This window comes from Ursus arctos, unplaced genomic scaffold, assembly GCF_023065955.2.
Source record: "Ursus arctos isolate Adak ecotype North America unplaced genomic scaffold, UrsArc2.0 scaffold_2, whole genome shotgun sequence".
Lineage (NCBI taxonomy): Eukaryota > Metazoa > Chordata > Mammalia > Carnivora > Ursidae > Ursus > Ursus arctos.
In genome coordinates, this window is record NW_026622874.1 from 6,199,384 (window position 1) to 6,212,053 (window position 12,670).

Consider the following 12,670-nt stretch of genomic DNA (forward strand, 5'->3'; position numbering starts at 1 on the left):
CAGGCGCCCCCTTCACATGACTTTTTAAAAATAATTTTTAAAAGATGTTCAGTGAAGTTTGACTGCTCCCTCTCTCTACTCCCCAATTCCCATTCCCAATGCCCCCACACATATCCCACACAAATGTGACTACTGCAATTATAGCTCTTGTCTCTTTTCAATGTTTGCGTTTTTTTTTTTAAGATTTATTTGAGAGAGAAAGAGCAGCACATGGGGACGGAAAGGGGCAGAGGGAGAGGGAGAGAGAAGCAGACTCCCCACTGAGGACAGAGCCTGATGCGGGGCTCGATCTCACCACCCTGAGATCATGATCTGGGCCAAAAGCAAGAGTCGGGACGCTGAACCAACTGAGCCACCCAGACGCCCTCAATGTTTCTTTATATACATGAGCAAAGACACACACACACTCATAGTTTATACGGTCATATTACACACTGTTGTTTTTTCATTGCACGATATAGCCTGAAACTTTCCAAATTTATACAGAGAAGCATCCTCACTCTTTTTTCAGTATTACGTTACGTGGACGAGCCATAATTTCTTTCACTCGTCTCCCACTGATGGATGTCCAGAAGGTCCCTACTCCCGCTATTTCAAACAGCGTTGCAGTGAACAAGCCTGCGTTTGACACGTGAGAAGCCTGGGCCTCGGTGAGGCTGGATTGGCGGTGCCCTCGCTGCGCTCAGAAGCCTGACACGCGTGACTGGCTGACGCCAAGATTCATCACACAACCCCCCAAACACGCAGTGGTGAACACGGATCATTTCCTGAGCGCAAGAGATGCGCCCTCCCACGCCACCGTCCGGGGAGGTCACCAGACTTGGGAAAACCCAACCCAGTCCTGCTAGAGAATGACTCCAAGGGATCCCGGCCCTGTTCAACGAAGAAGAGTAATGACTGTAATTAGCCGCCTGCACAATGGAAGTAATTAAGCACGTTACAGAAGCAGCTCAGCTCCCCCGAAAGGAGACAGCCCAGCCCAGCCCATGAATCCAGGTGGCGATGCCTGCTTCTCAATGGGCTGTCAGTTCTCTTTTTCACATTAATTTCTTGTCAACGCGCCGTCGCATATGGACACGAGCCAAGTAAGCCTCATTGTTGGTTTGACTTTTTTTTCTATTTTTCAACGGAGATATAACTGATATGCAGTAAAACGCACAGATCTTAAGCCTGTAGGTCACCAGTGTGTACAAATGAATCTATCATGTAATTAACGTCCTGATTAACATGCAGAACAATTTCTTTCCATCCAGAATGTTCCTCGATGCCGCCTTCCCAATCACCCTCCACCTCGCCCCAGGTAACTGTTCTAAGCTGATTGTGTTAAGGAGAAATAGCTAATTACACAACAGGAATCGGGAAGCAGCATCCTCTGAATCAGAAAAGGGCATGTAATTTATTCTCCTGTCCTTAAACTCTCAGGTTTGTGTGGGAAGCCATCCTGGCCTCTGAGTATTTATTTGACTTTGTTCTCCTTTAGCCACTGGACACTTTCTTAAAACTTTTTGGGGGTCCTGGGTGGCTCAGTTAAGTGTCTGCCTTCGGCTCGGGTCATGATCTCAGGGTCCTGGGATCGAGCCCTGGGTTGTCGTCAGGCTCCCTGCTCAGCGCGGAGTCCGCTTCTCCCTCTGTCCCTTCCCCCTGCTCGTGCTTTCTCTCTCTCTCTCTCTCTCTCAAATAAATAAATTAATTAAACACTTAAAAAAATTTTTTTGATTCACCTGTATTTAGAGTAGTTTCTAGCTTTGGGCCACGTGCCCAAGGTAGGGAGGAGGCCTACAAGGAAAAGAATTCCAGCCTGGAGGTGAGGACAGTCCAAGGGCACGCACAAGACTCCACTTTGCCCACGACCAAGGAGGTTGAAGGTCAATGTGAACTTTCAATAAAGAGCAGAGAAAGCCTGGCTCCCTCGGGAGAAACAAGCAATCCCTGATGGAGAGGCGGGAACCTTCTAGTCTGGGGAGGGAAGAATGTCCCACTGGTGATTGAACTTGGGGTTTTATTTTCTTTTTCCATGCCAGTGCAAGAGATGGTGTGAGACAGTCACCTCAGTCACGGTAAAGCATTTCACACAGCCACTCCCACACCAAGAACCCCAGGTGTATAGTGGGTGTGGTGGGGAAGGGGTGTACAGGGAGGCCGTGGTAGGAGCGAGGCCAGATAATGCTGGGTGTTTCAGTTGACACAGAAAAGCTCCCTGCCTCCCGGTGCCGTGGACCCCAGGGAAGGGTAAAGGTCAGGAGTTCTGCATCCACAGGGATACCCCGAGGTACCTCTTACCCAAGCTCAGAGTGACAGCAGGGCAACTGTCCTTCCTGAGGAGTCACAGGGACCTGGGGACTCGTCTGACTCCCAGACTAGAGATCAGTGGTCCCGGCTGTCATCTGAAGGTCGGACTGCAGCCCCTACTATGGGCTGCATAAGCCTTGGGGTTTAAAAGAGGGACTACACTTGTTGTTAATTAGGCAAGTGGGGAATTAAGCCAGGTTTTTTTTTTTTAAAAGAATTTATTTATTTGAGAGAGAGAGAGAAAGAGCAGGAGGTCAGTGAAGAGGAAGAAGTAGGCTCCCCACAGAGCGGGGAGCCCAATGCGGGGCTCGATCCCAGGACCCTGAGATCATAACCTGAGCCGAAGGCAGACGCTCACCCAACTGAGCCACCCAGGTGCCCCTAAGCCAGTTTTTCGTGGGGGGAAAATACAAGGCAGGATCACCCCGCACCCTGACTTTGTGGGGGCAATTCAGGTCTCACCTGACCCCAAGATAGCAGCAACTTCTAGAATTTGCACTCCAACCAACCTGGGCTGCCACACCCCTCGGCCTTCAGCTTCTGGGGCTCTGCTCTTACTGCTCACCGGCCTCCCATGCCCTCCCTTCCCGACTGTAAGCCTTACACTCACTCTCTAAGACCTACTTCCGCTGCTACTGGCTATGTGATGCTTCTCTGGGCCCCTCAGCCAGGTGCAATCCATCTCCTCTAACTTTTCTAGGCCTTGGTTTTAGCACGTGCGTGCACATTACATCTAACAGTGCATCGTAGTTAGGGGCCAACTCGTCTTCTTATATCTAGGACATTGTAAACTGCATATCTTGATATTTCCCACAGTGCCTTGTACCTTGAAAGTACCCCTTATATTAAAAAAAAAATTGTGGGGCACCTGGGTGGCTCAGTCGGTTGAGCGTCTAACTCAATTTTGGCTCAGATCATGATCTCAGGGTTGGGAGATCGAGCCCTGCATTGGGCTCCATGCTCAGCACGGAGTCTGCTTCTCTCCTTCTGCCCCTCCTCTTGCTAGTGGTGCACGCACGTGCTCTCTCTCTAATAAATAAATAAAATCCTACAAAAATGGCTACCAAGGTGTCTTAGCCGTTGGGAATGTCTTTCCAACACCTCTTGTCCTGCTGCTCACTGCGTACTCACCACCAGAGCCAGAGGCCTCAGCCTCGCCCAATTCCAGGCGCGGTCCCCTGGGGTCTAAGCCAATTTCAACCCACTGGCCACGGTGATAGGTTTTGAGGCTGCACCGATCAGCACAGGGACGGCATGGCCATAGCGGTTGGCCCTGGGTGGCCCGACCCGAATGAAGTGCACGACTTATGCTCAGCGGCTACGGGAAGCAAGAGCCCCACGCTCCCCACTCGTTGAGAAATTCCAACTACGTTGTTCAGTTCCAACGGAGCTGCTGTTTACAAGCATCTGGCACCAGGAAGAAAGCCGGCCTAAGGGGAATCTGGCCCGCAAAGGAGGACGGGGCAGAGAATCAGAAAGACAGGGTTGAGCCCTGGGTAAACCATATTGGAAGCTTGCCGTAACCAATACTTTCTTCACGGTTTCTCCCACTTGCCACCCAAAGCACCATCCTAACCGGCGTCCGGGGAACGCAGCACCATGGTGAGTTGTGGGTTCGCACACGTGCACACGCACATGCTACCTTCCTACGGAGGGGAAAACCCCACACACCTCCATTGGTAACAATTACTAAGACATGGAACTGATGTCTTTTAATAATTTTCCGCATTGAAAATTATTTTGGAGCACCTGGGTGGCGCGGTCAGTAGGGCGGAGGTCCGACTCTTGGTTTCTGCTTGGGTCATGATCTCAGGGTCATGAGATCAAGCCCTACCTCGGGCTCCCTGCTCAGCGAGGAGTCTCCTTGAGATTCTCTCTCTCCCTCTGCCCCTCTCCGCACTTGCGCACGCGCGCTCTCTCAAATAAAGAAATAACATCTTTTTTAAAATGATTATGCAATTTTAACCCAAATTGTCAAGAATATCCCAGACTCTAGCAACTGGTAACAAATTGTAAAATATTTTTCCTTTAAAAAAATGAATAAATTGTGACCCTTTTTAGTACTTAAAGCAATAAAACCAGCCTCGGTTTTAATTTTTCTTTAGTAATGTCTACACCCAATGTGGGGTTTGAAACCATGACCCTGAGATCAAGAGTCATATGCATTTCCTACTGAGCCAGCCAGGCACCCCGAAGTCAACTTTTACCTTCATGTGAAGTTTGTATTTTCAACATTTTCCTTAAAAGATGAAATGGGAGGAGATACTGACATTTTCTTGACAAATCCCATGCCTTGACACTATTTACAACTTCAAGATTTTCCAACCTGCTTGTTCACTTGCCTGCTTGGCGAGCGTCCCTGAGTGTCTTCTCTAGGGACCCAGCTCCTTGTGAGCTGGGACCATGGCTTATGTCTCTTTTGTAACCCCTTGCTGTCAGGAGCCCCAGAGCTTCCCAGGCGCTGGTGGACAGCCTGTGGAAATTTCCACAGCAGTTGCTCGGCCCCGGCCCCCCCACCTGGGACCTGGCCCGAGAGTCCTATCAGCCCAAGGACACTGAGCCTGGCACCGGTCAGGCCCTCGGTCTATTTATGACTTTTTATCTCAGGGTTTGCGCCTCAGCACTTTGCACTCGGAAAACCTCCCTCTCTCCACACCAGTCAACATGCGCGCTTATCTGGAACGGAGGAGAACAGTGGGTTCAATAAACTCTCTTTCTCTACGGCTGCCTATTTGGCGCCAACGTTTCCAGGCTTTCGGTTTGGGGCCTAAATCCTTTGATTGAGCTGAAGGACATTTCCGACATTCAGACGAGATAGCTCTAGGACCCTGATGAGCTTCCTCCTGGATCTGTTTCTTACGGGCTTCTCCTCGCTGGGGAACATTTATCTCCCCGGGAAGAAACCTCTTGCTCACTCGCACCATCTATACCCCTGAGCTCCACGCATCGACCCCCCAAGCACCTGTGGGAGCCGCTCAGGGAAGAGCTGAGTCCGTGAGGGCCCAGGAGAACCAGGGCCTGAGGAGCTGGCCCGTTTCCACCCCAGCAGCAGCGCTCTCTCCTCCCGGGCGCGGAGTGAGAACAGGGGGCTGGGGGCCAGAGAACCAGAGATCAGAGCAGAGCTCTGCCATGACACCAGGTCCCTTAGCTACATTATGGACTCTCTCGGCCTCAGTGTTCTGAGCTGCCAGATACCGGACTACCTACTTAAGCCTTAATTTTGCTTTATGATACTACGATTTTTTTTTACCGATGGCTAGGTTTATTTCGTAACTCAGATGTCAGCTGAAGTCTCCCTAAATAAAATGGGTTCACACGTCCCCTCCACATCCTGTGCGACTCTAAATCCTCCCCAAAAGTTTGGCCAGGGCAGAAGGCAGAGGGGGCTCCCATCTTCACGGTCACCTCCGGCCCCGAGCTCCGGCAGCGGCCGAGTCCCGTCAGTCTGTGGGCCGTCCTGCCATGTGCGTGCTGTCCCTGTCCAGAGCCCGGCCAAGCCCTTTAGGGAAATGAGGGATCGATCCAACAGCTGCGTGGTCACCATTAGACACCTCTGTTCCCCAGGGTTCTTTGGCCATCCCATCCTCTGAGGACTTCTACCAGCTGACTCCCCTCACGGGGTGGTCCAGTTTTTCCCTGTCATCCCCTGCCCACCTCTCTTCCTTAACTCTCCTTTTCAGATGGCTTCTGGAATGCCGAATCCTGTCTTCTGTGGAGTCCTGTGTTCTTCTACCGCCCCTGCCACACCCCGCCGTTGGCCTCATCAGAGCATGGCCCCCCCACTCAGCAAGATCTGCCTTCCTTAGGCAGCCGGCCGTCACGGCTGTCGATATTTTTTTCTCACTTGATCGGAACGGCAAGCCAATTTCTGCTAAATTCTCGCCACAGTGACGATGTCGTTTCTTAGCAAGCAGAGAAAATGAAGAGGAGGGCCGTTTTGGATCAATTCCGCACAACCGGGGGTGTCCGTCCGTGAGGTGAAGTGAGAGAACGTTCACCGTCATCCAGGAGTCTGCGACAGCTGGGGGGCCTACTGCACGGTCACGTGTGTGCCGAGACTTAGGACGGAGAATCCCGCGGTATTTGGAGAAAAGATAGATGTGACTGAGCTCCTGATCCAAGAAGAAAGGAGAGACAGCTCAAGCAGGACTAAATGAAGTTGCAAGTTGCAGGTGGTCCCAACGAGGGACAAGAGGAAAGCACGTTCAGCATCGAACACGATGGTAGGTAGGTGAGGGGGTCAGTGGGGTGCTCCTCTGCACACCCGTTGACAAAAGTGCTGGCATCTTCATCATGGGACTTCTGGGGTTGCCCTGAAAGTCGTGGCCATTCCACAGGGCAGGTGTTCCTGGGCCAGGCCTGGCCGTAGGAACGGGGTCCTCCCCTCATGTGCCACTGGCTGGAACTCAATCACACGACCACCCAACCTCGGGGATCTGGGAGATGCAGTCCAGGTGTGTGCTCAGAAGCTGGAGAAGACCGCGGATTTTGTCCAGCGGTTGGCAGTCTCTGCCGCATGCTCCTCCCACTTTTTCTTACCAGGGAGAAAGGGAAACCAGCGTGGAAAATGGAAGAACTGAAGCTCCGAGGACAGAAGGAAGCAGCAGGACAGCATGGGATGAGTGTACCGAGGGGACTCGCGACAAGCTGACCTCCTCATGGACGAACTGGAAAGCACAGAAGTGCTCTTGGAGGACCGAAGAGACAGAGAGTCACCCAGATTTTCATAAAGACGAGGAAACTGGAATCGAAGAAGCATCCGTCTCGAACATTCGGAAGGAAAGCATTGGCCACGAAGAGCCAGCATGTGGTCCAGACTAACTTCCTGTCCTCTCCTGAAAGAATTCTCTTTAACGATGTTCATATCCTTAGACTTACTAATACTCCTTCAGGAATCAATGCAAATTATAAACAAGGCTATTTCGGACCAACACATGTTACCATTGCTTTACTTACAACAGCAAAAAAAGTGAGATACTACCCAAAAGTACAGCAGTAGGAGAATGGTTGTGCAAATTATTAGTCATTACTATAATGAACTATTATACAGCCTTTAAGACTGTTTTGGAAGAATGTTCAAAGACAAGAGAATACTTATGAAATACTGCTAACGAAAAAAATCGGGATGCAAATATCAGAGAACGTATACACTCAGTGATGTGAAAGATATCACTGCAAAAGGGAGATGGCAGTGTGCTGAGCCGTGCATGGTGACTGTCTCCAAAGGCAGGACTATTGACGTTGCTAATTTCCTCGACGCGCTTTCCTGCATTTTGCCACGGCGGCCATGAAAGACTTCTACAAAGAGAAAAAAACAACAACTATTTTCTTTAAAAAAGAACCACCAGGCTGGTAGAACAGGGCAACCTTACGTGCATGGGACGTGTGGATTTCACAAGGCATCTGGCAAAGCCCAACACTATGACAGCGCAACTCGATCTCCATATGTGCAAGTGGTTGATAAGCACCGAACGAGCATTCCCCAACCTAGAGCTGGGTCTCCAGTGGCAGGAGCAGCCCCCGATCTGCTCAGAACCTTTGCCGCTGTGTCAGGAAGACCTCTAGATGTGCGCTGTCCCATGTGGTATCCGCGAGCCGTATGTGACTACTGACATTTAATCAGAGTTAAATACAATTTACAATCCCGTTGCTCAGTTGCACTAGCCTTATTTCAGGGGTGCACTAGCCTTATTTCAGGGGTTCACTGGCCACCTAGGTGGGTACCATACTGTGCAGCTTAGCTGTACAGCATTTCCATCACCATAGAACACTCCACCAGAAAGCGCTGGCCTAGGGCCAATGCTCGTCAGTTTCACAGAGGACACCCGCCTTCTCCTTCACTGCAAGCCCCCCAATCACCGTGGGCTGGTGCAAGGGCACAGGTATGTCAGATGAATTTGAACAGATGTAAACATATGATCACCTCAGTGGGGGCTCCGAAACACACCTGCAGGTGTATGGCAGAATTGTGGGGGAATTAATTTTGGGTGAAGACTCGCTCCATATGGATCTACGGGGTAACGGAGCTCCCCCAATGAGCTCTTGAGGTGCACTAATAAAGTAGAAGGCTCGGAACAAGGATCAAATCACGCTGCGAGTGCCAGTGTTCTTCCTTCAGTGGTGTTTTCAGAACTCGCGTTGGCTCCAATGATTAAAGAGAAAAAAGCAGTTTGCGTCACTAGGCACTGCTGTTCGTTATAAGCAGATCCCAGCTGCCCAGGAGAGGAAAGCCTGCTAAGAGCCCAGCTGCTAGGTTTTAGCGGCTTTGTCCCTTGTTTACCAAACGATGAGTCACAGGGGTAAAAGAAAGGGTGAGCCTGGTGAGAAACTGCAAACCAGTGCCTGGGGCGGGGGGGGGGGGGGGGGGGGGGGAGCCAGGGCCGAGCAGCAGCCTGGTGATCAAGTGAGGCTGAAGGTTCTAGAGCAATGTCACTGGAGCTTGAAAAACAACTGTCATCAAAAGTCTTGGTGGGAAAACTTTGTTTTTGTGCATCGAAAACTTTCTATCCCATAACCTTGTAAGAAAAGGAAAAGTCTTCTGTTTTTTGATAATGTGTGATTTCCTGTAGTTGCAACGATCATATTTAGTGGAGTGGACAGAATTGTGTTCGGTTTTGAGCACCTTGGTGCAAAAAGGCTGCCAAAGTATCTAAGTCAAGAGAAAAAGGAGCAGAATGGATAAAGCTGCCAAAAGAATGGCAACCGGGGGATATTAGAAGTGAAACTGTGCAGCGGGGAGGAAGGGGAGGGACGGGAACTGGGCGGCAGCTCGAGACAGGGAAGGACTTTCCAACAGATCGAGGTGACACGGGCCACAGGACGCAGCACAGGGGGGTGGGGATTCCAGAGCCCGGCTGACCTGAGTCTGCATCCTGGTGCTTCCTACCACGCGACCTCGGGCAGATTACTTAGCTCTTCTAAACCTCAGTTTCGTCAAATGCAGAAGGAGATAAGGACGCTGGCGTAGTGTTACTGTAAGAATTAAATAAGATAATGCGCGCTTAGTGCTTATGACGCCGCGTGCAGCAAACCCTTCCCCGCTGTTACCTGCTACCTGTGGTGGGGACAGAGCCCCGCGTTGCTGGAGGTCCCCACAGAATCTGTATGATCACTCACGGGAAGAGTCATAGGACGGAGCGCTGCATGGTTAGGAGGTGTTGTGCCGATACTAGCAACCCGGAAGTTTAAAGGAATCGTGTGAAAAGGTCCTGTGGTTGATCAGTCTGATCAATGCTGGAACAATCAAAGTTGAACAGTTTCTTGACCCTGTGCCTTCTCTGAGTCTTAAATACACGACCTTGAGCTTTAAGAGCCCCGTCATGCTTGGCCACAGAGCCCTTTCTCACGGGTCATCTTGAAGGAAGAGAGCGTTTCGAACACATTTCAGATGACACTGAATTTGATGACTTTTGAGGTCCTTTCGGACTCTGGCACCTGAAAAAGTTATGAATTTCAAATGCAGTTTACATTTGAATGTTTCCCAGTCACTGTTTACTGAGCACGTACCAGGAGCCAGGCACTGATTTAAGCCCTTTAGATACGAAAAGCCATACGGTCCTCACAGCAAACTCCCGACATTCTCCCTCATCCCCTTTGCGGGGGAGATACTGAGACGAGGGTGAGGCCAGTTTGCCCGAGGTCGCAGAGCTAACACCAGATGAACCAGGAACATTACCGGCCTGGTCCTTCAAAGCCTTACCTGAGCAGCTAGGCCATACGTACGTGAGCAAAAACTGCTAATTTTTTGCGTATCATTGGGCTGACTGTATATAACGATGAATACTTAGGACAAAAACCAACGTGGAGACGGCGTCACAGGTAAGAGGGAAGGAACGTGGTACAGCCGTGAGGAGTCTTGGGCCTGGAAGACTTGTCTTGCAACTTTCGATGGCGCGATCTGTGTCCTGACCAACACGGCAGCCGGGTCTCCGGGCCAAGCAGCTGTCAGTTCGTTAGGAGAGGAGAGGCTGACAGGAGGAGAGGGGATTATCTGGGTTAATGGCCACAAGCTTCCTTTCTCATCGCTGGAGGCGATGAGAAAGGAGACTCCAGGTTTGTGTGAAATCCATACACGCCCCTTTACCACCAGCTTCGTGCACGACAAGATAAAGGGGAGGTGGTGGAGTTCCTCTGCTCTGTGTCTCGCCTCCCCCCTTCCCTGCATGGTAACGAGGAGCCACTTTCCAGTAAGGAGTGCAGGGTGCCCTTCCCTCCCAGGCAAGGCAAGGACAACTAACCCTTACAGGGTAAGGCTGAGAATCTGGAAAACTTCTGGGGCTTCTGGGCGCAGCTACGCATGACGGTGAGCGAGGCTCATACATTGACCACGTCAGCCCCTGCCCTGGGATCAGGCTCTCGCCTGAGCCTGTGATTGTTTCAGGCGTCTCCCGGCTCCCCAGCTCGGGGCAGGGAGCACTGCCAGCCAGAGACTGGACAGAAACCCAGAGCTGTGGGTGGAACCTCGCGACCTGACTCCGGGAAGACTCTGCTGCCCCCGTGTGGCCATCCCGCCCGGGCACTAAAGGACAGAGCCGGGCCGGGCGCACGGAGGCGCTGCAGAGGCCCAAGGGAAAGTGGTCGCTGGACAGTTGAGTAAATTGGGGTACTCACTATATTTAATGTTAATAGCAACCACTTTGAAATTATTTCCATTCTGTTTGATGACAATTAACATGAAAGCAAAAAACAAAAACAAACAAAAAAACAAAGGACAGTTGAGCCAAAAGCCCCCAGATGCAGGCAACGGTCCCCCTAACATTTCGGTGCAGGACCCCTGTACACTCAGGAACATTCCTGAGGACTCCAAAGGCCTTCTGTTATGTGGAATAATTCTACCCTATTTAGAAATCACAGCCGAGAATTTTTTAAAAGAAGGGATCTATCAATTCCTTTTAAAAATAACAATCACGTTTTCTGTTAGCATAAATAGCATGGTTATGAAAAACAGCTCTATTTTGATGAAAAGAGTGGCACTTAGTTACGTGTTTGCTATAACAGAACACAAGAGTCTAGCAGAAGACAGCTGGGTTCTCCTCCCTTTCACATTCAGTCCCTTCTGTACTGCATCAGGCAGAGTCTGGAAAACTCCAGCGCACACTCCTGTGAGGGAAACACACAGGACAAGAGTATCTTAGCATTATCATCACACACTTTTAACTTCGTGGGCCCTGGGACCACACTGGGATCCAGCCCCGAATCTGGGTCTTCCTCCAGCCTGGGGCCTCTGGAAGGGAGGCAGCCTGGTGAGGGGACAGCCCCCTGCTCCCCCTTCCTTTTGCCCCAACTCACCGGCTTCCAGGCTGAGTGACGGCCCAGGCCTCTGCTCCAGGAGCAAACATCTGCAGGAACAGACAGTGGGGCTTCAATGTTTCTGGAGTGGGTGTCTGTGAAGAGCCCAGACCCATGGCACCCTGATCTTCCAGGGAGGTGGTAGAGCCCAGACCACACAGGGGACCTGCCCCCCCGCCCTGCTGGAGACCCCACGCTCTCGGAGGTCCTTGTCCTACCAAGACGTGGATACTCAAGAGCAGAGGTACAGGCAGAATCCAAGACTAGTCTAGGTTTCCTGTGGCCCCAGAGAGCAGCGTCCTTCCTGCGCCCCCACGATGGGCGCAGAAGCCCACAGACGGGCAGGGACGGAGAGGCAGACGAGGTCCCACAGTTGGGACAGTGGACGTGATATGGCTCCTATGGTCAGAGGTGACCTCAGTCAAAACAAAGCTGACCAACAACGAACAATCCAAAAAGAAAATCAAGGAAATAATGCCATTCACAATAGCATCGAAAAGAAAGAAATGCTTAGGAAGAAACTTAACCACGGAGGCGAAAGACTTGTACGCTGGAAACCGCTGAAAGAAATTAAAGAAGACACAAATAAACGGAAAGACATCCCACACGCGTGGATTAAAGACTTAATAATGTTAAGATGTCGATATTACCTAAAGCGAAGTGCAGATCCAATGCAATGCCATCAAAATCTCAATGACTTGTTTTTGCAGAAATAGAAAAAACATCCTAAAATTCAGTATCTCAAGAGATCCCAAATAGCCAAAATAAAACAATCTTGAGAAAGAAGAACAGAGAGGCCCCCCCACTTCCTGATTTTAGACTTTCTATAAAGCAATGGAATCAACAGGGTGGACAGACGAATGGAACAGAACAGGGACCCCAGAGATGAACTCGAGTGTGGAGGGTCAAACAGTAAGGCGTGTCAGGGCCCCTGAATGGGGAAAGGACAGTCTCTTTGGCCGATGGTGCTGGGAAAAACAGATACCCACATGCAAAAGAATAAAGCTGGACCCTAACCTTACACCATATGCAAAAAATAACTTAAAATGGATTACGTAAGACCCCAAAATATAATAAAACTCCTAGGGAAAAA

At 50.6% G+C, this 12,670-nt stretch overlaps 1 protein-coding gene and 1 long non-coding RNA gene across 3 annotated transcripts in view; one reads left to right on the forward strand and one right to left on the reverse strand.

Moving 5' to 3' along the window:
- The first annotated feature begins 3,473 nt into the window (after positions 1-3,473).
- LOC130544216 (uncharacterized) lies at positions 3,474-7,939 on the forward strand. The gene is made up of 2 exons (XR_008960329.1): positions 3,474-3,891; positions 5,970-7,939. It is a non-coding gene; the product is annotated as an uncharacterized LOC130544216 (long non-coding RNA).
- Positions 5,529-12,670, reverse strand: part of PSEN2 (presenilin 2) — a 40,328-nt gene continuing 33,186 nt past the window's right edge. For both annotated transcript variants that reach the window (XM_057314952.1, XM_044387975.3), the window contains exons 17-20: positions 11,578-11,627; positions 9,344-11,388; positions 9,149-9,261; positions 5,529-7,587 (exon numbers count right to left, since the gene is read on the reverse strand). The gene's annotated coding sequence lies outside the window, so the exon portion shown is untranslated. The remainder of the gene's footprint in view (positions 7,588-9,148; positions 9,262-9,343; positions 11,389-11,577; positions 11,628-12,670) is intronic.